We start from the raw sequence: 21,754 nt of genomic DNA on the forward strand, positions 1-21,754 counted from the left end.
CACACACACACACACACACACACACACACACACACACACACACACACGGGAGCCACTCTGAAGAACCAGACTGGTCCTGCCTAGTTGGTCAGACTCCACCAAGGCCCATTCGCCCTACAGAGGGACCTGGTGGCATTCCTTTCCTTTTGTTCTTGGCCAGCAGTTCCTGCAAGTATTGGGAGGGGAGAAGAGGTGGGGTCAACTGGACTGTGAGATCCCACCTGGCTGAGAATCCGGAAGCTTCGCAGAGCTCCTAGATCTAAATGGGTGCTGATGGCGAGCCCACCATTTCACCCGTCTGATGGCCCGAGGGGGAGGGAAGCAGCGCCCAGAAACAGCGCCAGGGGCATAATCTGCCCCAGTGCTGGAGAGAGCTGAGACAGCCAGCAAGAGGGCGGGGGTCTCTCGGCCTCCCGCCAACCGCTTGGCTTGGCAGCGAGGAGCTTTGTGTGCAGGCAGATGCTGCAGCGGCCCAGCGGGTAAGCCTCTCCCCTCTCCCTCCCTGGCGTCACCACAGCTCAGTCCATGCCGTGCCACGGTCACTGGGTACTTTCTCCTTAACAGTTCACCAAATAGCGGTGGATGTGTGTGCAAAGGCGGGGGATGGGGGTGGGGGTGAGCAGACTGCAGCACTCGGAGATCTGGGACAACGCGGGCGGGAAGCGCGCACGCGATGCACACACACACACACGCTCCCCTTCCCCCAGCGCGCGCGCGCATCGCCGCAATGCGGGGTCTTTCCGCGCAGCGTCTGGTGACGCGGGTCCCATGGGGTTCCAGGGCACGCCGGCTGCTACAGAAACGGCGGGTGTTCATAGGAAGAGCGTGCACCAGTTCCTAGCCAGGAAAGGGGACGCGATGCGCAAAAGCGGGCGATTGCGGGCTGGTAGCCTTGCTGTCCCTCCTGGCATCGCCCCCCTCCGACTCTGGAGAGCGCTCTTCGCCCCTCCCTTGCCTTAAAGCCGGGGACTTTTGGGGACGAGAATTTCTGTCTTTACCGCTTTTAAACAATGGACTTGTTTACCAGATTCAAGGCCAGGTGGGGGCGCTTGGTCCTTAGCGCAGCGCACTAGCGCGCACAAGGCGCGTGCACACAGCACTGCGGCTCCGCCTTTGTCTTCGCCGCAGTCTTTGTCCCCGCCGCAGTCTTTGTCCCTGAAGCTCAGTCTTTGTCTGAAATGCAGTTTCTGTGTGCGCAGCCCCGCCCAGCAGAAACCGATTTTCTTCTAGGTGGGGTTCTGTGGCTCAGGAGTCCATGTCCCCAAATCTCCGCTAAGGCAAGGCCGAGAATGGGCTTGCAGAAGGGGGTGGCGCAGATGCCACAGCAGAGAGCCCTCTGGACCACCAGGCCCTTCTCAAGACGTAGGGTATTTCTCCCTACTAGGCGCTGTGGACAAAGCCGTGCCTGTTGAGACCCCGTCGCACAGGCAGCCTGTGGTAGTGTGCAGCACGGTTGGGTCATGAATGTATGGACACCTGCGGGCGAAGACAAGACTGAGAGAAACTCCAGAGCTCCAAAGCTTCAGGGAGGAAAGGCCACTGAAGGCTGACGCCACTGAAGGCGTCAGCCAGGGTAAGAGGATGAAAGGAGTGGCCCAGGAGGAGAGGACAGAGGTGAGGAAAGCCTCCATCTTTGTCCAGGCTCTGAGTAGTGCCACTTTCGCCGTTTCTCCCCAAGGTCCAGATCCAGAACAAATGTCCCAGGTCATTTGCACGGAACTCCCTAGGATGGTCCAGAGCAATAGGACTTGCAAGAGGGCATTGCTCTAGGCTGGAGGTGAGCAAGCCAGGAGGTTTGTTTCCCAGGAAAAGCCTGGGTAGGGCTTCTGGGAAGCTTCCCCTCTGTCTGCCATGGGTCCAGTGGATACACACAGCCAGGGCTGTGCCAAGAGCTAAGACTATCTCATCTGTGCTTGTGTTCATAAGGAGGATGAGCCCAGACTAGTCACCACTCCCAAGCAGGGAGACACTCATGTGGCCACAGACATTGCGAGTCCTCTAGGCGACCTACGTGACTGCCCCTGAGAGGGACAGGGAGTGAAACCTTGTGGGTGTCTTGTCTTTTTTCTTTGTAGCCACCTGATTTCCCCAAAGGTGGGCTGACTCCCTGCCCCCACTCCTACCCCTCCTGTCTCCTTGACCCTCCCTAAGCTCCTTAGAGTGCTGCTCTGCTTCTCCCACAGCTCAGAGAACTGGAATCAGACATGGATGCGCCCTCCTGGGCTCATCCCCTGGACAAGCCTGCCAACTTCACCCTAGGGAGGGAGGGACCTTGTCATCTCTGGCAAGAAGGAAGCTGGGGCAGGGTTATCCAGCTGCCTGCTTCCCATGCCAGCCTTGAACAGGCTAGAGGTCTCCTTCAGCTCACAGGGCAGAGGAGATTATTTTCTGGCACGCATAGACATACACCCCTCCCCCAGCAACCTGGCTTTGGCCTGGCATTTGGAAGACCCAGACGCAAAGGCAAGTCTTGGGCTCCTAGTTTAGTCTAGTCTGACCTGCCCTTTGTGCAAACAGATGGGAGAGGCAGCGCCACGTCTGAGCTGTGACATGGCTGGGAGCAGGTCTAGCCCTGGCATGTGGTCTCCTGCTCGTTGGCTCCTGACTCCAGCCTGTACCTGCCAGGGTTTGGGGAAATTACACAGACATAGATATACTGCGTATAATCCTGAGACTACGGAAAGCTAGGGAGCTAGCCGCCCGGCATGTAGTATGGCTGTGCCGTTCTAGAGGCCTTCTGATGAGTGGACCCAGCTTCTCCTAGACCAGCCCCCATTGTCCAGTTCACCTTGCCATCATCCTCATGGGGCCTGCTAGGTGACCTGGAGGAAACAGATATGGGTAAGCAGAGACCCAGACAGGCCAAGGGTGTCCTTTCCCCACAAGATGGAGGAAGAGACAAAAGTTAATTTTGTAAATTATAGCACAGAATACAATATTCACAAGAGTTTGTCTGTTAAGAAGAATCTCACTCTGTAGCCTTGGCTGGTGACTCAGGTATCTCTGCCCAGGGTTAAAGATAGGGATCACCACACCCAGTCTACAAGGCTTCTTAAGAAAAGAGAACAGTGGTTAATTTTCTTGGGTTAGATAACAGCTCTGAATGCTAGCTTAGTTAAAGCCTGGAAGCCCAGGATCATTCTCTCCTGTCTCTAGGGACACTGTAGACTTACTGTCACCAGAGCTGGCCAGTCAGTAAGCAAAGGCCACCTGGAGCTTTCTAAGTCTGCCTGGAGTAAGCTTTGAGCAAACAAGCACTTGTAAGTCTGTGGATCTCTGGCTGCATCTGTGTATGGCAGTGGTCTGAGGGACACAGGTGGCAGCAGAATCGGTTTGAGCCAGTCTTACACGAGAGTCTTAGCACTAAGTGACAGGAGGGGAGTCCCCTCTGAGCCCTGCCAGTGTCTTGTTCCATGCCACCTCCTCATTGTCAGTCCCTCCTGTTCTTTGTGGGGTCCACATCATAGGTTGTGGGGGCGGGGCGTGTGGCTAGTTTCCTTTCTGTTGCTGTGATAAAACAACTAAGGCAACTCAGGGGAGGAACGAATTTATTTGGCTTAGACTTTCAAGTTACCATCCATCATTACAGGCAGTCAGCAGGACCTGAAGCAGGAGCTGGAAGCAGAAAGCACAGAGGAAGGCTTCTTGCTGGCTCATACGCAATTAGCTTTCTGTACAGTCCAGGACCACCTGCCCAAGAGATGCCCAAGAGATGATGTTGCCAAGAGAGGCAGGCCCTCCTGCATCAATTACCAGTCAAGACAATGCCTTACACACATGGCACAGGCCTATCTGATCTGGGTCATCCCTTACTTGGAGTCCTCTTGCAGGTGACTCTAGGCTGTGTCAAGATGGTAGTTAAAGCTAACTAGGGCAGCGATGCAGGTCCAGCTGCTGGGGCCCTGGGCTCTGATGCTTCCCTAACACTGAGGGTGAGAATCCTGTCAGCATCCGGGTGGGGGAGCATCTCCGCTATTGAGGCTCCTAGTGAACCATCTGTTGCCCCTGTACCTGGGACCAAGGGACAGTGATTTCAACTGTTTACATCTGGAGCCACACTAAGTGGCTTTGCACAGAGAGGAGCTCTGTGGCTAAGAACAAGTCTCCCTGGAGTTGCTTCGCCTTGACTTCTTGCAACTCTGCTGAAAACCAGCATCATGAGAAAGGCCAGCCCCTATAGAGGCCAAAGAAACAAGCATTGCCTCCGCAGCCCAGCTCCCTGGGTAGAAAGCAAAGAGGGCATCTTGGAGAACCCCTGGGAACCTGGTAGATGCAGGCTGCATTGTGGGCCTGGCTTCCAGCCACTGGGGGATGAGTCGGCTGCTTTCCAAGCCTGTGGGAGAGAGGCTCAGATCCTCCAGGGAGCACCATCAGCAACTCCTCTTTGACTACCGAATTCTTTTCCTACGGCTCCTATGTCGTTACTATGAACAGCAGAAAGGGACATCTGAGATTCAGTGCAGCAGAGCCAGGCTCCCCTCAGAGGATGTAAGAAGTTTCCTGTCCTCTCATCTGGTGGCAGATGGCTGTCAACACCCTTTGTCACCCAATTTAATGTGTCAATATAACTCCAGCCCCTGCCTCCACTGTCATGGGTCATCTTCCTTCTGTGTCTCTGTTTTTATGGAAGGGGCCATCCAGCCCACCGAGAGCTCCTCTTGAAGAGCCACCTTTGTAATTTGGCCCTGCTTCCAAGTCAGAGCGCACGCTAAGGTTCCAGTAGGCAGTCCCGCACGGCAGCTCTCGAGGGGCTTGTGTCCGGGGCACCCGGAAGAACACTGGTGGTTGAATGAGATATCTCCCCCTTTCCCCCAGTCTGGCATTTGAACACTTGGCCTTCACTTAGAGCTGTTTGGGGAGGCTCAGGACGGAACAAGGAGGCCTTGGTGGAGGAAGTATGTGACGAGGGATGGACTTGGGGGGTTTTAAAAGCCTGCACCCTTCCCTGTGTGCTCTCTGCTTCCCCGTGGTCGAGATGGAAGCTCTCGGCTGCTCTGCCACGTGCCGGTGTGCTGCCACACTTCCCTGCCATGATGGTGATAGACTCTTATCCCTCTGGACCATAAGCCCAAATAAGCCCTTTCATTTATCACAGCAACAGAAAAGCAACTAACAAACATGCAGTGTGGTCCTGGCCCTCTTCAGCCATGCTGGAGGCACACTGAGCCGCACAGAGCGAGCCTCATGAGGGTTTGTTCTCCATGGGTCTCCGACCGGATGTGCTGAGGTGTGCGGCCCGGCACCAGCAGCTGGTCCTTCCAGCAGTCTGTAAAAGAAGCTCTGCACAACAGTGAGCACTTATTTTGTGCACACTGGTATATCCTTGAAGAAAGCACACTACTGACCGCCTGGTTGTGGACGGAAAAAGCACTGGCATCCAGCTTCTGACCCCACACAACCACATTCCAGGTACCACGGACATGTGGACCAACAAAGCCCTTGCCAAGGTCATCATAGTTCCTTGTTGACCATGTGATCCTTAGGTTCTGTGACCCCTGCTGCTTGGTCCTTCCTCTTCTGAAGCCCTTTTGCCCCAATCTCTGGACCTTCACACTCCTCCAGCTCCTTCCAGCTCCTGCACCTGTCACTAGCTTCCTCCTTCTAGAAAGTTCTATACGTGCATATGTAGCTATCTTCTTTCTTCCTTTGCCCACTTTCCCAAGGACTCAAGCCTGGCTCCAGCTCACCACGTCATCTACCAATGTGTTAGTGGCTTCTTCTCATGGTTATGATCAAGGAAGGATTTTTGTTGTCAATTTTGTTGCAATGGTTTCATCATTTCAGGAAGGGCTTGCATGGTAGTGAGAGCTTAACATGGTGTCCGGCTGGGACGCAAAGTGCTGAGGCCAGGACCAGAGGCAGATACAGTACACAAAGCCTTGCCCCAGCAACCCTCTTCTAGCCACATATACATCTCAAAGGTTTCATAATATCCCCATACAGTACCAGTGGCTGGACACCCAGTATTCAAAGACAAAAGCACAGCACTTGAGGCCGCCCCTCAGTATGTCCTCCCAGGTCTAGGATGGTCGGACTGCTCAGAGGAGACAGCACCATTCAGACTTCCCCTAGGCAGCGGCGCGTGTCCAGGGTGACTCAGAACCACACTCATGTTGCCTCCCACTTCCCACCCTTCTTCCTGGCACAGTGGACCCCCGATCGCACCCTCCTTCATATGCCAGCTCCAGCCTGGTGCCTACCTCTCCTTCGTTCCCTTCATGTTTTCTACTTCTCCCCATCTCCAACACCACTGTCATGTAGCCCAAAATAGTTGTACACGTCCTAGCCCGTCTCCTGGCCTCCTTCCCCTGGGGCCATTCATTCTTCCATCATCCAGCAAATATGTGCTAAGCCTCTGCCGGGTGCCAGGCACTGATCTAGGCCCTGGGGAGTCTTAATTCTCCCCTGGGGCAGGGGTTATATTCCAGTAGAGAGAAAGACAAAAAGGCAGGTTGCAAATAAAAACACCAGCTGGCAGTGCACGCTGAGCAGAAACCTTGTTCTGGGAGAAAGTCCCAGGAAGGTGTTTTAGTTTGGGGTAAGGGTGTACCTATGTGAGGGTGAGGTGTGAGAAGGTAGAATTCAGTTCACAGGGACACCAGGCAGGTGAGGCAGAAAGACCCTCAAGCACACAGTCCCCAGGAGGGAGGGAGCTAGCTGGACCTTCTGGGGAAGAATAAAGGAAGGTGAGGTAGGGGGAGGGGGACACAGGGAGACTCAGCAAGAGGCCGGAAGCTCTAGGCCACAGGAGCGCCATTGTCCACTGTAGGGAGCTAACACCTCATCCTAAGGTTGGTAGGGTGCTGCCGCAGAAGAGGATTGCATGAGCTCAAGTGTGTGCTAAACTGGTATATGCCTGGGTGACATGGCATGTTCAGGTGTGTTTTCCAAGCCACCGCAGCTGCTATTGGGAGAACGTACTGTGCCCCCACCTGCAGCTTCCTTCCCAGAGCGTCGGTTTTGGCAACAGATGCCAGTGGCTCTGACAGAGCTTGTGACATCTGCAGAGATGCTGGCTTTAGTGGCATCTGGAGGTAAAAGCCAGACGTCCTGCTGGGGATTCAGCTGAGAGAGGGGACTCAGTGGGCTGATGCCTGTAACAACTAGAGGTGTTGGGGCTTGTCTCCTGAGACGGAGGAGTTTGAAGATGCACATTTGGGAGCCAGGGGAGATGTATTTGGTTTTGGTGTGATTAGGCGGGTGTAGCAAGGTCACAGTTGGCTTTGAAGGTCTAGAGACATTGGAAAATGAGGTACAGACTAGAGGTAGGTAAGATTGGGGGATTGTGAGCTTATGGGAAATACTATGGTGGCTACGTGTGATCACTCCATGAAGGGGTTTAGAAAGAGAAGCTGTGGCGGTAACCATGGGCTGGACGTGGCACTAGTGGCGCACGCCTTTACTCTCAGCACTCGGGAGGCAGAGGCATGCAGATCTCTGAGTTCGAGGCCAGCCTGGTCTACGGAGGGAGTTCCAGGACAGCCAGGGCTACACAGAGAAAACCTGTTTAATTAAAAAAAAAAAAAAAACAACGCAAAACAGACCACAGACGAGCCTAGCATTTAACTATAGGCAGAAGGGGAGCCAGCAAAGAGGCTGTGCAGCCAGCAAGGTGGAAGGAGGAAGACCTGGAGGATGGGATCCCAAAGAGGCTGAGAGAAGAAGGCTTTGGTCATCATGTCCAGTGCCAAGTGGAGAAGGAGAGAGCATTCCAGCCAGGAGGAACCATGTGTTGGAAGAGTCTAGAAGAGTCAGGAGAAGACCGAGGTTGGAGAACTCACAGCAGTGACAGTGAATTCAGCCATGATAATGGCCAGCCTGTCTCAGCTCAGCCAGGGCAGCTCAAGCCTGTCACAGCCTGAGTAGGTCAGCAGAGGGCATGAGCCATTCAGCCTTACCTGGTGTGGAGGCCCTGTGGCTCCCGCTATTCACTCCCGATACTGCACAGCTGGGGGGAAGAATCTAATTTCTGCTTCTCCCACGTATACATCTGTTTGCTAGGTCTGTGGGCATAAGGAAGATAGTCTCTTAGCCCTCATTAGCCCAGACTATCAAAGGGAACCCCCTCCTCATTATCCCCATAAGTATATAGAGTTGAACTCCAGTCAGGAGCAAATGATTCATCCCCATCCAAACAGCATGCTGATGCCAGACCAGGGGAGGCATCGCTAGTCTCCTGGCCACCGGAGGCTGCCAGAATCCAGAGATCCTGCAGGTAGGAAGATGGCCCATCAAGTCTGCAATGTGGCCAGTCCACTCTACCATTTGGCTGGCTTTTGTGGGCTTTCCTAAGCCAGCCTACAATAATCCATCTCTCAGAGATAGCGTGGAGATGCTGGTCTGTAGATCCAGCAGCAGAGAGAAACAGCCCTGAGACCAGGAACTCGGAGAACATGACCAGTAAGGGAGCAAAAGAGGCAGGATAGGGGGAGGAGAGCCCTGGAGACTTCAGGAGGGAGGGGACAGGCAGTGCAGATCTAGGAGAGACAGAGGGGACAGCACCCAGCCTCTGACTGGAGCCAAGGCCATGGCCTCTCCTTCCCAAAGCTTCCAAAACACACGCATGTCTGGTCCTGTCTGCATAGTCCAGTGACCTTGTCTCTCACCTCTGTGACAACAGGACATTCTGTTGACAGACTGCAGACCAGCTTCCCAACCATAGTCACACCCGCTGTGAACTAACCAATAACATGAGAAGTTAAAAAAAAAATGTTTTTAGGGTTTTCTGTTTTTTTTTAAATCAGCACAGAGTGAAAAACTATATGAAAAACAAACCTAGGACCCACTTGCAGGAAGCAGGCCCTCGGAAGACCAGTGACCCCCCCCCAAACCAAACCGCAGCTGAACAAATGGAGGTTTAATAGTCCCCTCTGCATGACGTCCCCCCTTCCACTCCACAGCCAAACACCCCTAAGCCCCAGGACACACGAAGGCAGATAAGAAGGAAGTTGGCTAGAAGCCCAGAGCTTCTAGCAACATAAGTTATAGTTTCTTTACCAAGGTCAAGGGTCGCTAGAGGTGACTAGGCTAAATAAGCTGATGTTCTTTGCCAGCCTTCACACCAACAAGAGAGATGGAACCTGACTCCCACCCTGGGCTTGAGGTGCCATGTGCCAAGGGACCAGCTCTATCATCAGCAGATGGGGAAATCCCAGTGGAGGCCTCTGAGGGACTTTTCTCCTGCTGAAACCTGAGATGTGTGGGGATGTGAGTACAGGACTCCTCCGACTCCAACAACTTGGTGGTACTTATGGGGGGTCAGTCGTGAGTCAATTCACTGGCACCAAGCTGTGCTGACTGGTCTGGAGACACATGGAAGAGCTGTCAATCTTGAGTTCCTGTCATTGTTGCTGCCCAGTCAGGGCTAACTGCAACATTCAAATGTTTACCATGCTCCAGGCCATGTCACAAAGTATTCGCATGGGTGCGCTTACTCTGGCTCTTCATCAACTTTCCAGGTTCTTGTTCACAGGGTAGGACACACATGCCAGAGTAAGCAGATGGTACAGGGATCGAGAACACAATGGTCCTCCTCTTTACCCCCACAGCATGGGCATCTGTCTTCTCAGTTTCTCTCCCCAGTCCCTGTGTTGCTGCCTGAGTGTGGTCCCCTGAGCTTGGCACGTGCTTTGTGTGCCCTCTCACTGCCCCTTGAAGAAAGCCACCTTATTCTGCTTTCCCACAATACTTTGTAAGTTTCTTGATTAGCAATTTCCCCTTGAAAACATTTGCTGGAATAGAGTGTGTTCTCTCGAGGTGGCAGGTGCTGTCCAAGTGCTGGGAATCAGAGCAGGTGCAGATGGCTTGATTGGGTTCCAGTGCTTGCCAAGTCTACTGTCAAGCAGAGGGAAATTCAGACCTGACGAGAAACTCAGGATGCTAATGATGGGGTGGGATTCCTCGTGAGATCTAGGAGCCATTTGTTGAAGAAAGACCTTTGAAGAGATCAGAAAGAAGAGCAGACATTAACTCCATGACCGTGAAGGCAGAAGACAAGAACACTCCAGGCTAAGGCAACGACATATGCAGGAGCTCTATGCTGCTGGGAGGGAGGTATTGGTAAAGGTCATGAGATGGGAGAGAGGGGGTGGATTGGGCTGGCAGTGGCTGGGACACTCAGTTTGAAGAAGCATTGAACAGACTGAAGAAGCCCTGGCTCACTTGAGGTAGACCAGTTGGTTGTTTTGATGCAGGATGGTGGTTCAGAGATGAAGGTACAGAGTTAAGAAACAACATGGGAGGTGACATCAGTAGAGGTTGTAGATTGACCATGGGCTCCGCACCATTCGCCTTGGAGAAGTGGTCATGAGTTTGGTAGAGCTTCATTGAGGGTTCCTTGGGATATTTGTGGGAAAAGTCAATGACAAGTGGACATAGACTTTAGATCCCCAGAAAATTGCCAAGATAGGTCAAGTGTCTGCATGCAGGTGGTTGATGGAAGGACTTAGTGAATATGGATGAAATTGACAAGGGCAAGAATATAACTGAGTTCCAAGCACAGGGATTTTTATCTGACTTAGCACTGCAACAGCTCCTGTCATAGAGAAGTAGGGATGTGGCAATTCTCAATAATTAAGTCTTCAAGGGATGGATGAGTAGGTGAATTGATGGATGGATGGGTGAGGAGATGATTATGATGGATGAGGAGGGAGGTGGGTGGGTAGATGGATGGATTGATGATTAGACAGATGGATGGGTCGATGGGTCGGTGCATAGGTGGGTGGATAGATGAATGGATGGATAGATGAACAAATGGGAAGATAGAAGGACCCTCAATGTTGTCTTTACAGCCTTCTGCTTACTTTGGCTTTAGGATATAGCAGTCTGATGTCAAAACCAGGTTGGGAAAGGTGTCCATTATTATTTTTTCTTGTCTTTGTCTCACCAAACAAGCTTCATGCAAGTGACCCAAGACAAGAATGTAGAAGCTTGATGGTCCTTTTAAGAGTTCACCTGAAGAGGATGGAGAAGTCTCCCTTCACCTCCCTGTAGGTGTAAAAGTAATAGAAAAGCAATCTCTTTTCTTCAGACTCAGACCTAGCCACCCTCTGTCCATCAGAGAGGAGGGAAACTTCTCAGGCAGTCCTTGGCAAGTCACTGTATGGCACATCGCCATCCAGGAGGGCTTCACTGATCTTCTGTGATATCAACTACAAGTTGAGAGGTCCCTAAGAGCCCTTGATAAATTATGAAAAAGACTTGAGGATTCAGTGAAAGTTTGATCTCACGCTGTAGTGTGTCACCACAGAAGGATACAGATAACAACCAGACACAGCCACAGTGCCTGAGTCCAGTGGGGAGTACAAAACATAGAGCTTCCATTTCCTTCTAACCTGTTGCCTTGAGCAGCACTGGTTCCTGGCACTGAGGTGTGATAGCCAGAGTATTGCCAGGAAGGTGTGTTCACTCAGCCTTCACAGTTTGTATTGAGTCTCTATCATGCAAGCTTCATAGTCAACTGGTACTGTGAATATGACACCAAGTCAACCTCTTGGCATGGCATTGCCAAGCCATTCTGTGATCCAAGGTACCCCATACAGGCAAAACCACTGCATGGAGGTTATACCCAAGGGCTCAGAGGCCACCTGCCAGCAGAGGAGGATAAAGGTGATGTGTCTCCATCACTTAAAGTAGATCATCCCCCCCTGCTCCCCTGCGTCACCCACTCCTCACCTCAGAGATTAGAGTCTTTGGGTCTATCTTCATGGAGGGATGAAACAGAGTTGAAGGTCCCTTGTACTGTCACTTACCCCTTAAGCATTGGCCCCAGAAAGATCTTGTCTAGCATCGTGCAGCTCTTTGGGGACACATTTTATCCAGAAACATGATTTGAGTGAGTATTTTGTCTTCTATAGAGAATATCATACACAGCTCAGTTTTCCCTGGGTTGTGGTGTGAAATCAAATGGATTATAGATCAGTCTACCTAGATGTGAAATTAAATGAGAAATTCCAGGTGCATTTCAGACAGGGTTATTACTCTAACGTATTACCTCAGTCATGTCTTTCACTTACTCATCTGTGAGGTGACCCTGAAAGGACCCTGTATCTCACTTCCATCCTACAGACAGCACTCCTGCCTGGAGAAATTTTCTCTGCTTTGTAAAGTGTTCTCCCTAAGGGTCCTTTGCTACAGCTTCTAACCCTGCCCGGCCTCTGGCTTCTCCTGTTCCCAAAGCTGCGGCCCATGAGCCTGGGAAAAAAAAACTAGGATTAGTATCCTCTTCTGTGTGGCTGCCCTCAACCAATGTCGTTCCGACTTCCCTAAACACAGATGGGAACGTATCTGGCTTTGGGAATGGTGGTCAGCTGGCCTCACTGGAAAAGGAGCATCCACACACAGTAAGCCACCCTTCAGGGATGTGAACACAGAGGTGCACCAGTCTGCCATGGAGATGGTTCAATGTGCCGCTTAAGGCACCTGGTGGTGTTCATCATAACAGCAGAAGGCTGGGCCTGGGCTAGTCAGCAACAGCTAAAGCCAGAGAAGGAGGCCACAAAGGGGCCTGTGGGGGGCTGTGGAGCCAGTGTAGAAATGCTTCAAACACGGTCCCAGAAGGTTGGGCTTGGTGCTCTTGAAGCCGCCAGCTCCCTGGAACTTGGAAGTCATGGTGGCCACTTACTCATTTGATCTGAGACAGAGTCTCGCTCCATACCCCAGGCTGGCCTTGAACTTGCTGGGATGCCCCTGCCTCAGCCTCTCAAGCACTGGAATTGGCAAGCTTATGTGCCATCATACCTGTTCAGACTGATGCATTTTGAGAAGGCTTCTACCTCCGCCTTGGAAAGCATCAGGGAAGAGGAAGCTCTGAAGGTCTGGACCTCCGAGGCCTCCCTTGCTCCAGATGCAGCCCCCCCTCAATTCTTTCTGTGACTTTCGAATCTGTTTTCCCCACTCCCACTCCCCCTTACCCCCTACTTTCATTTTGTTGTTGCTGCTGTTAGGAATTAAGCCCTGGACCTTGTGCATACTGGGCATGTGTTTAACTCTGCACTGTAGCCCAGATCTGACATCTTCATTTTCATTCCTAGTAAGAAAGTGAGTGAGCGCACTGAGAGCATTTGAAACACCTAAACAGGAGTTAAACCCAGGAGGACAGGTGGAAGGGCTGTTTCTCATTCCCATGGCAGGCAGGGGCAATCCAGGTTATCTGGTCTCCATCTTCGGCTGTAGAGGAGCCCTACATTAGTTTAGGCCAACAAGGGGTGAAGTGGCTAAGGAAAAGTGGGCAGCAGAGTCAGAGGACTGGCTAGCATTAGTCCCAGAGCCTGGAGCTGTCACCATGAGGGGTGTGGCCATGCGGAGAGGAGCCACTGTGGTGATCATAGTGTCAGAGAAAAGGCCAGCAGGAGTGATAGGGGCACACACGTGTGACACACCCATGCTCTCCCTGGCCACTCTAGGGTCTGCAGAGTCTCTGAACTAAGTTGCATCCTTCCTGGGTGCTGGCATTTCCTGATGTCTGATGGCCACTCTGAGGGTGATTCCAAGGTGGCTGTCCTTGACTCTGTCATTGCCTACTTCTCTTTGGTCAGACCCTCACTTTTTTTTTTTTTTTTTAAAGAAAAGGCATTTACCTTATAAAGCAAGCACATGATGACAGCTTAAATCCATGCATTGTGTGTGTGTGTGTGTGTGTGTGTGTGTGTGTGTGTGTGTGTGTGTGTTGTTTTCTGTAATGGGGTGGGGATTCTTACCATGTATCTCTGGCTGTCCTGGAACTCACTATGCAGAACTGGCTGCCCTCAGACCCACAGAGATCAGCCTGCCTCTGCCTCTCAAGTACTGTGACTGAAGGCATGTTGCCACCACACCTGGTTGGCTAATGCGTGCATTTATGAGTGTGCCTTTCTTAAGGAAACGTGGCATCCATGTGGTTGTAGGCTCCCCTAGAGTCCTCTTCAGAGGTTCTGCTGGGATCCCTGCCTTGTGCAAAGGTCAGCTTCAGCCTCAGGAGCCTGGCGTGCTCTCACAACTCAAGCACTTGGCTCCAGCAAGACTGAACGGGGTGGGCTCTCATTTGGACAAGGAGCCATAGAGGAGGGCCAGTGACGCTTACATGTCCTGCACAGAGGGGGCTTATGACCTTCCTGCCAGATAAAGAAATGCACAAATTTGTGGGTTTGGGCTGAGCTTGTCTTAGCTGATGCAGTTCCTGCTGGGTGGGGCTTTTGAGTCAACCTGAAGGGTGCTAAAGAGCCCGGGCCTGGGTCATCTCACCTCAGCTTTTCCTGTAGGGCCACAGAGCAGGACTCCGTTAGTAAGTCTCCTCCATCTATGTGAGACTACCTGCCATGGCATATACCCGCTTCCTCCCACAGCGACATGGAAGACACATAGGAAGTGGGAAAGAGCCTGCTACTCCAGAGTGATGGTGTCATGCCTGGTTCTGGTCCCTGAGCCTTACTGAGCACCACCTGCCTGGCGTCAGGATTTTCCTTGACTTTCATTTCGCTCCATCTTGAACCTATCTATCTATCTATCTATCTATCTATCTATCTATCTCCAGGAGCTGGTTTTATCTTTATTCCAGCAAGGAGCCCACATCTCAGAAGGGGCCTAGTAACTTGTTCTGTAATACAGGCCAGTGATGGCAACCCAGGGTGTCTCTGGCCCCCAAGCCCTAAGGTACCCATCCCCCCTCCTGGTTGATGCCTTGGAGAGGGATGTCTCTTTCCCTTCCCCTCACTTTCACATGGATAACGGCCACAAATTATCATTTGCTGTAATTCTAGCGTTTGGGGGGAGTATGAATGGATGCTACCGAGGAGACCAAGCTAAAGGTGATTTTTCTTTCTGCATTTTGTCCATGAAGAGAAATCGCATGCTGTTGTGTTTACGGAAGATGGCCCTCTTCTTAGCTCCTGAAGAAAGCCAACAGCCTCCCCAGGCTGATGTCCATCGAGGTTGTAAATGCCTTTCTTCGCTGTCCATCACTTGTGTCAAACAGAGCCTCCCTACAGCTGAGGGGCTCAGAATAATGCAAATGCACTTACTTTCTGGGCACTGTGGGTGGGTCGGGCTCACTTGTGCGGCTACCCCATGGGACTGGTCACGTGGCATCCAGGTTCCCTGCAAGGAGGCTCAGAGGCACTGCTGTCAGGTCAGTTTGCTTTACAAATTGCATTGAGTTCCCTTCTCATCTCGGCTTACATAGGAGAAAAGCAGTGCAAAGTGAGGGAAGAAAGAGCCTGCCACACGGGGACCCAGTGTTGAAATTGGACCCAAAACTTGGGCTACTGGCCCAAGCTAGGACCTACCCACTACTGAACAGTTCTGAGGCCCTGACCTAGAACTTGACAGGGCAGCGAGAGTCTATCAGGCTCACAGCCGTATTCCCAAATCAGCCACCCACTGGGTGTCAAAAGAGACCTAAGTTCAGGATGTGGTTCTTCAAGATCACGGAGGCATTCACAGTATCCAGGAGTTTGGTAGATTTGACCTTTGGCTTTCCCACGCTCCCAAAGTACTGTCAGAGATGGCCCCCTTCTGGCCACTGCCCTGGAAATCAGCATCAAGCAATGTGGAGCCTTCCCTGTGGAGAGGTCCTGAAGCAGAGCCCTATCCTTCTTTGTCTTCCCTTAGTGCCTCACAGAGGGCTGGACCAGAAGGTCGCAGTGAGCAAGGCTAGAGCCGCCCTGACCTGAGGATAGCTTTGTGCCCTCCTGATTTCTAGTATTTCTGTGTGTGTGTGTGTGTGTGTCTGTGTGTGCGTGTGTGTGTGTGTGTGTGTACACGCGCACATATGAGTGCTTGCACACATGTGCCCATGTGCGTGTTTAACATCATTAAACACATCATGTTGCACAATTTATGTATTTTTATGTAATAGGCATTTTGCCTTCACGTACAGCTGTGCCCCATGTGGGTGTCATGCCCTCCAAAGGCCAGAAGAGGGCGATGGATCCCCTGGAACTGGGCTCATAGATGGTTGTGAGCTGCCATGTGGGTGCCGGGAACTGAATGCAGGCCCTCTGGAAGAGCAGCCAGTGCTCTTAGACCCTGAACCATCGCTCCAATCTCACACTTTTTTAAAGCACACAATTCAGAAGTCTCTAGCACATCCACAGGGTTATACAGCCACCAAGAGAAACTTCGTTTTAGATCATTTCATCCCCCAAAGAAATAGTTGCGCTCACTGAATGGTCATTCCCCGTCCCTCCCCAGCCCCCATCTGAGTCCTACCCTGCACAACTAGTAACGTACTTTCTCTGTAAACCTGCCTGTTCTTGGCATTACCTGTAGAAGGAATCAGGCAATGTGTAGCCTTAAGGCTGTGTTGCTTTTTTTTTTTTTTTTAACCTAGCATGCTGCCTTCTGGGTTCATGATGTTGTAGTGTGTATCAGTCCTTCCTCCCTTCTTTATTGCCGAATGTCCCCATGTGCAAAGATCTGTTTTCGTTTCTCCTGGTTCCATAGCTCGGAGGGGAGTTTCTGGTCCATATTATAACCGAAAGTCCATCTGGAACACCTGCCAGGCCACTTTCTAGAGTGACCGCACCATCTTAGGCTCCTATCAGCACCACTGGAGAGTTCCTCTCTCTTCTTGCCAGCTCTTGTCCATTTGTTGTTGGTGTTGCTTCGTGGCTGATGGTGGTGGTGGCTTTTAGACAGGGTCTCACTCTCCAGCCTTGCCTGGCTTGGAAAGTACTCTGTGGATCTGGCTGGCCTGAAACTCACGGAGGTCCACTTGCCTCTGCCTCTCAAGTGCTGGGATTAAAGGTGTGCACAGCCATGTCTACTGCACTGTGGCTTGTATTTGCCTTCCTCAGAGACAGATTTCACAGATGCTGAGCGCATCTCTTCACTGGTCATTTGTTTAACATTTTTGGGAAAAACGGGGGGGGGGGGGGCGCTAATTTAGATCCTGTATTCAGTTGTTGTTTTTTTAAATGAGTTATTTGCTTTTAAATTTGAGCTGTAAGAATTCTTGATTTTAGATGCAAGTCCCTTATTAGACATGCAGTTTACAGATATTTTGTCCTTTTCACTGGGCTGTCTTCTTCACTCTGTAGTGGTGTTCTTGGAAGCACGACCATGTCTAATTTTTGCTAAAGTTCGGTTTATTTATTGTTCTCTTGATGGCTTGTACTTTTGAGATCGTATTTAAGAAACCAACAACAAATCCCACGTTGTGAAGATTTGCTGCTAAGATGCTTTGAGGAGTTCTATTGTTTGGGCTCTTCCAGGTTTTTGCTATAAATTTGCGAGTAAATTTTTATATGCTGTATGAGGAAGGAAAGGATTCCTTTTCACTCTTTTGAGCGGGGGTTTCCAGTTTCCCAGCCCGTATGTGGGAAACCCTCTTTTTATCCATTACGCTACTTATCACCGCCGCTGTTGTTTGTTAAGACACAAGTATGCACACTGCACTTCTTTACATTTAACTTAAATTTTAAAAAAGATTTCATTTTCTGTGTACATGCAAGTGCCTGCTTGTACGTGTGTGCACCTTGTGCAGGCCCCGATGCTGGGAAGGCCAGAGATGGCAAGAGATGCCCTGGGACTGAGTTATAGGCCATTGTGAGCCATCATGTGGGTGCTGGGAATTGAACCTGGTCCTCTAGAAGAGCAGCAAGTAAGTAAGTGCTCTTACCTGCTGAGCAACTCATATTCACTCTGTTTCTGTTTGTTTTTTCATTTATTGGAAGCTGACCGATCAGAAGCATACTCGATTGTTATCAGATAGGGGAGGTTAGACCGTGCTGTGGTAACAAAGAGGTCAGTGTTTGCCAGTGGTTGGCCAGCTACACTTCAAGTGAGACACCTTCTTGGAGGGCCCTGTGACGTCACAGGGCTCTAGGCAGCGAGACGCCAGCACCTTCTATAAGCCAGCCTTCCCAGTTGTCAGGGACAGGAGGGGAACACGGTGGACAGCACCGGCTCTTCGGTTCCTGTCCTAATAATACAAGTCATTCTGCCTTTCACTGGCCCAAGAAAATCACATGGCCACACCTAACTTCAAAGGACGCCAGCCAGCGCAAACCATCCCTAAGGATGGCAACCAGAAATGTGAATGATCACTTACTTCCCTGAAGTGTACGGAATGGAAGCGGCTGATTTGGCCTCTCTGCTGTGTGCCTGAAACTTAAACATTGTAAGGAAACTCGGTCCTTTTACAGTAACTTTCCAGACTGCTCTTTTTTAAGTGCCTGGAACAGGGAGAAATGGGTGCAGCTTCCGACCCTGAAACCCACGTCTGCTCCTTGCCAGCCGCAGTCTGGAGTCTGGAGCAAGTTATCTGCCTTCTTGAAGCCTTTGTTTTATTCTCTGTCCTACTTGCAGGAGAATACTCAGCAATGGCTAGGAGTGCCCAGCACAATGGCAGCAGATAACACGCACCCAACAAACTGTAGTTCCTTTCTTCCCTTTTGGCACTTAGGGTCCCCAGTGACCAGAGGTTGGGCTAAAATAACAGCAGACTGTATCTGCCTAAGGGACAAAATCTCTACTTGGTCTGGGTTCTGCCAAGTGGACTCATGAAAGCTTTCTTTTTCTCCATTTCTGAAAGCCACCAGGGTACAACCAAAGCTTCATAAAACCCCAGTGTAATAATGTTTGAGTCACATGCATGCCTTATCCTTTCATTTTTTTTTTTTTTAAAGAACACAAATACCCAGAAGGAGCAAACCACCACCTATGGGCATTTGGTTCTAGCACGCTGTCAGAGCTCTGAGTTAGCCGCAGAGGCACCCAGCTCCACGCAGTTCTCGGGGCACTGTCCAAGGAGGATGCTTGTCGCCGTGGTGCAGTGGGGACTTGGAGTGGCAGGAAGTGCCTTCTAGGAGGCGCCCATCAGAGGAACAGTAAGAGGGCATTCCTGCAGCAGAGCCAAGCTGCAGGCTGCCTGGAAGGAAAGCTCTGGCCAGTAGACCCCAGCCTGGACAGGAGAGCTCAGCCATGCCTTTACTACTGCTTGCTTCTCTTGCCATGTGGACATGGCAAGGAAGGAGAAGGTCCTCTACCTCCTGGGGTCTCCCCAGACAGCTGCAGTATCAGGGCTGAACTCTGCCCCTTCCTTTAGAACAAAAACAAACCAAAACGGGAAAATGAGAGGGACCACCTGAGGACCCCTGTTCCTCATCTGACCTTGGTGCCTGGAGGTACATCATCACGTATCCCATGTCGGAGCACAGGGCAGGGGTTTCTCCTCACAGTTCTCTCTTTGCCCAGTGTTGTTCTCAGTTGCTCCAAAGCGATACAACAATAGCTGAGGACACCAAAGGTGCCCAGCTGCACCGTGGCTGTTCACAGACACACAGTGGCTGCCTTGCTAACCCCCCGAGATCTTGATGAATATACTGTATACATATGGAATAATGCACAAATCACAGGTACATACTAGAACTGCTCAGGGCAACAACAGAACATGACTTGAAATTCAGAACCAACAGCGCTGTAACTTCTAGCCTCTGCTCAGAACACTCAAGGTACCCTGCTTTAGTTAAGAAAGAAACATCAGCTAACTTCACTGAGTATTCATGATGTGCCTGTAACATTTAACACTCGCCCCACAGATAGGAAGAAACAGCACATAGGCAGTAGCCAGTGCCAGCATCAGACTCTGAATTTGGGCGGTTTGTGTCCAAAGTTAAAGTGTCCTTGATTACTGCCCATTCACTGTGTCCCTTAGACAAGAGGCAGAACCCAGTCACTGTGCAGTGTCTGAACCGATGGTGCTGTCGGCAGGAAAAAGCACAAACAGTGGTGACGTTTGAGCCACTTATGGATCGACAGAAGCTCCCCTAGCACATGAAGGGGAGTTGGGGAGTTTGGGGGCCTGTGTGGGACCAGGGTGGAGGCTGGCGGAGTCCTGCCTCTGCCAGCGCCAGCTTCAGAAGGCGCTCTGGTTCAATCTGTGGCCAGGCTTAGCCGCCTGCTTACTTTTTCTGCTTTAGAAGCGTGGGCACCAAATGTCCTTCACTTGGATTCTAGCCACAGGGTCACCGGTGGTTGTTCGAACTTGAGGACTATGCAAAAGTGTGTCGTCTTCGTAGTTTAATTGGGTGGAGTCAAGAGGCTCCTGCCTTCATCTGTGGCGATTTTTAACCCAGTTGTTAGAAAAGACATAATGTCAATAGACAATATAAAGGAAAAGCAAACAAAAGATGGCCCTTCAGACGTGTGTGCGGGTCACACTTTCTATGTGCGACGTTTAGGGGTTTAACTGAATAATGAGATAGGATATAAACGTCTGAGAGAACTAAGGGTCGGTGCCATTCCCCTGGGACGCCTGAGAATGCCGTGGGGGACGAGAAGCCTCGAAAGTTGTGCTTCTGTGTGGCAGAAGGCAAGGGACTACATTTTGGCAAATATCCAAGTGGGTACTATAAATTGAGTGTAAATTTATAGCTATATAAATTGAGGAGAGCGAGGGTAGACCTGAGTAGGCTGAGGACCTTGATTTCAGCTAAGGAGTTTGAGCTGTGAAAGCAGACATGGAAAGAGTGGCTGTCACAGCCCTGCGGCCCTCGGGCCCCACCCTGGACAGCTCAGTGACTCCTCCCCCCGCTCGCTGCATTGCAGACGCCGGGGCCGCCGGGCCCGTGGGAGCGGGCTCCCCGGCCCACCCGACGGCGCTGCGCAGCTAGGGACTGCGGGGAACGAGCGGCCGCGGCGGCCCGTCGGGCGAGGAGACGCCCGGCCCGCGCGGCGCATCCACGCTGCAGGCCCTGGGACCGGCCCTGAGGACAGGGCGGCGGCTCGGGCCCCACGCGCCCCCACGCGCGCCCGACGCCCTCCAGGCCCGAGCCGTCCAGCGCGGCGCCGCCAGGCTGGGCGCAGTTCCGGCGCAGTCCGCGCGCCGAGCCGCTCCGCGCCCCACACCTGCTTCTGCCCGGCTCCGGGTGACGTAGCGCGCTCCGATTGGCTCTCGCGGCGCTGGAGGCGGGGCCGGGTGCGGTGAGCTCACCGCCGCGCCCCGCCATTGGCCGTGGCAGCGCACTCGGGCCGTGGCGGGGAGACCGCGGTACCCGGAGCCCAGCGCGGCGTTCCAGCGGCGGCGAGTGGAGTGGAGCGACTCGGGCGGGGCCGGGCGGGGCGGCGAGCCGGGCACGGGCGGCTGGGCGCCGGGCGGACCGAGGGTGACTGTGCTCCCACGTCCCAGTGAGTGTGCGCGTGGCGAAGGGGCGAGGGCGGAGGCCGGCGCGCGGGTGGGGGCAGCACGCGTGCTCGCGGGGGCGCGAGGAGTGAAGAAGGAGAGCGTCGGACGAGCTGGTGCAGGCACGCGTGATTCTGGGGCGCGCGAGGCCATCCGGGTTGTCTGTTTACAGGCGCGGCGGTGAGTGCGCGCGTGTTTATGGCGCGAGTGAAACCCGAAGCGTGCGCGGGGACCTAGTGCTGTGGGGGCGTGTTTCTGGAGCGAGTGGGGGAGCGTGGTCGTGTGAGCAAGTACGTTTGAGGACTGCGTGTGAGGCGCGCGTGCCTGGGAGCGAGCGGGGTGCCCGGGTGGGGGCTCGGGGGAACGTGGGGAAGGGGGCTGCGCTTCTGGGGCGATCGCTGGTGCGAGGCCCTTGTTTACGGGAGGGCGTCTGTTTGGGTGAGCGTGCGCAGAGCAGGTGTGAGACACGCGGGCTCGTGGGAGACGGCGTGTGTTTACGTGCGCCGGGGAGCGCGCGGGGCCGGGCGTCGGCGCGCGTCGGTGGAGCGCGCGTGTTTATGTGCGGGGCGGCGGGGGCGCGCGGGCGGGGGGCGCGCTCCTGCTCGGCTGCTGCGCCGAGCTCCCCCTGCGCCCGCGGGCCCGCGCCCCGCCCCA

The 21,754-nt window shown here is 52.7% G+C and overlaps 1 protein-coding gene across 12 annotated transcripts in view; it reads left to right on the plus strand.

The window, feature by feature from the left end:
• Camta1 (calmodulin binding transcription activator 1) overlaps positions 1-21,754 on the plus strand; it is a 791,014-nt gene that overhangs the window by 720,787 nt on the left and 48,473 nt on the right. The window contains exon 1 of one of the 12 annotated variants that reach the window (XM_055615336.1): positions 20,963-21,105. The exons of 10 other annotated variants lie outside the window; for them this stretch is intronic. The gene's annotated coding sequence lies outside the window, so the exon portion shown is untranslated. Of the gene's footprint in view, positions 1-20,962; positions 21,106-21,222; positions 21,281-21,754 lie in introns of those variants that run through there. One more of the 12 variants, XM_055615337.1, reaches the window with a different exon arrangement.

The sequence above is a fragment of the Psammomys obesus genome, unplaced genomic scaffold, assembly GCF_907164565.1.
Source record: "Psammomys obesus unplaced genomic scaffold, mPsaObe1.curated_primary_1811, whole genome shotgun sequence".
In the NCBI taxonomy this organism is placed as follows: Eukaryota; Metazoa; Chordata; class Mammalia; order Rodentia; family Muridae; genus Psammomys; species Psammomys obesus.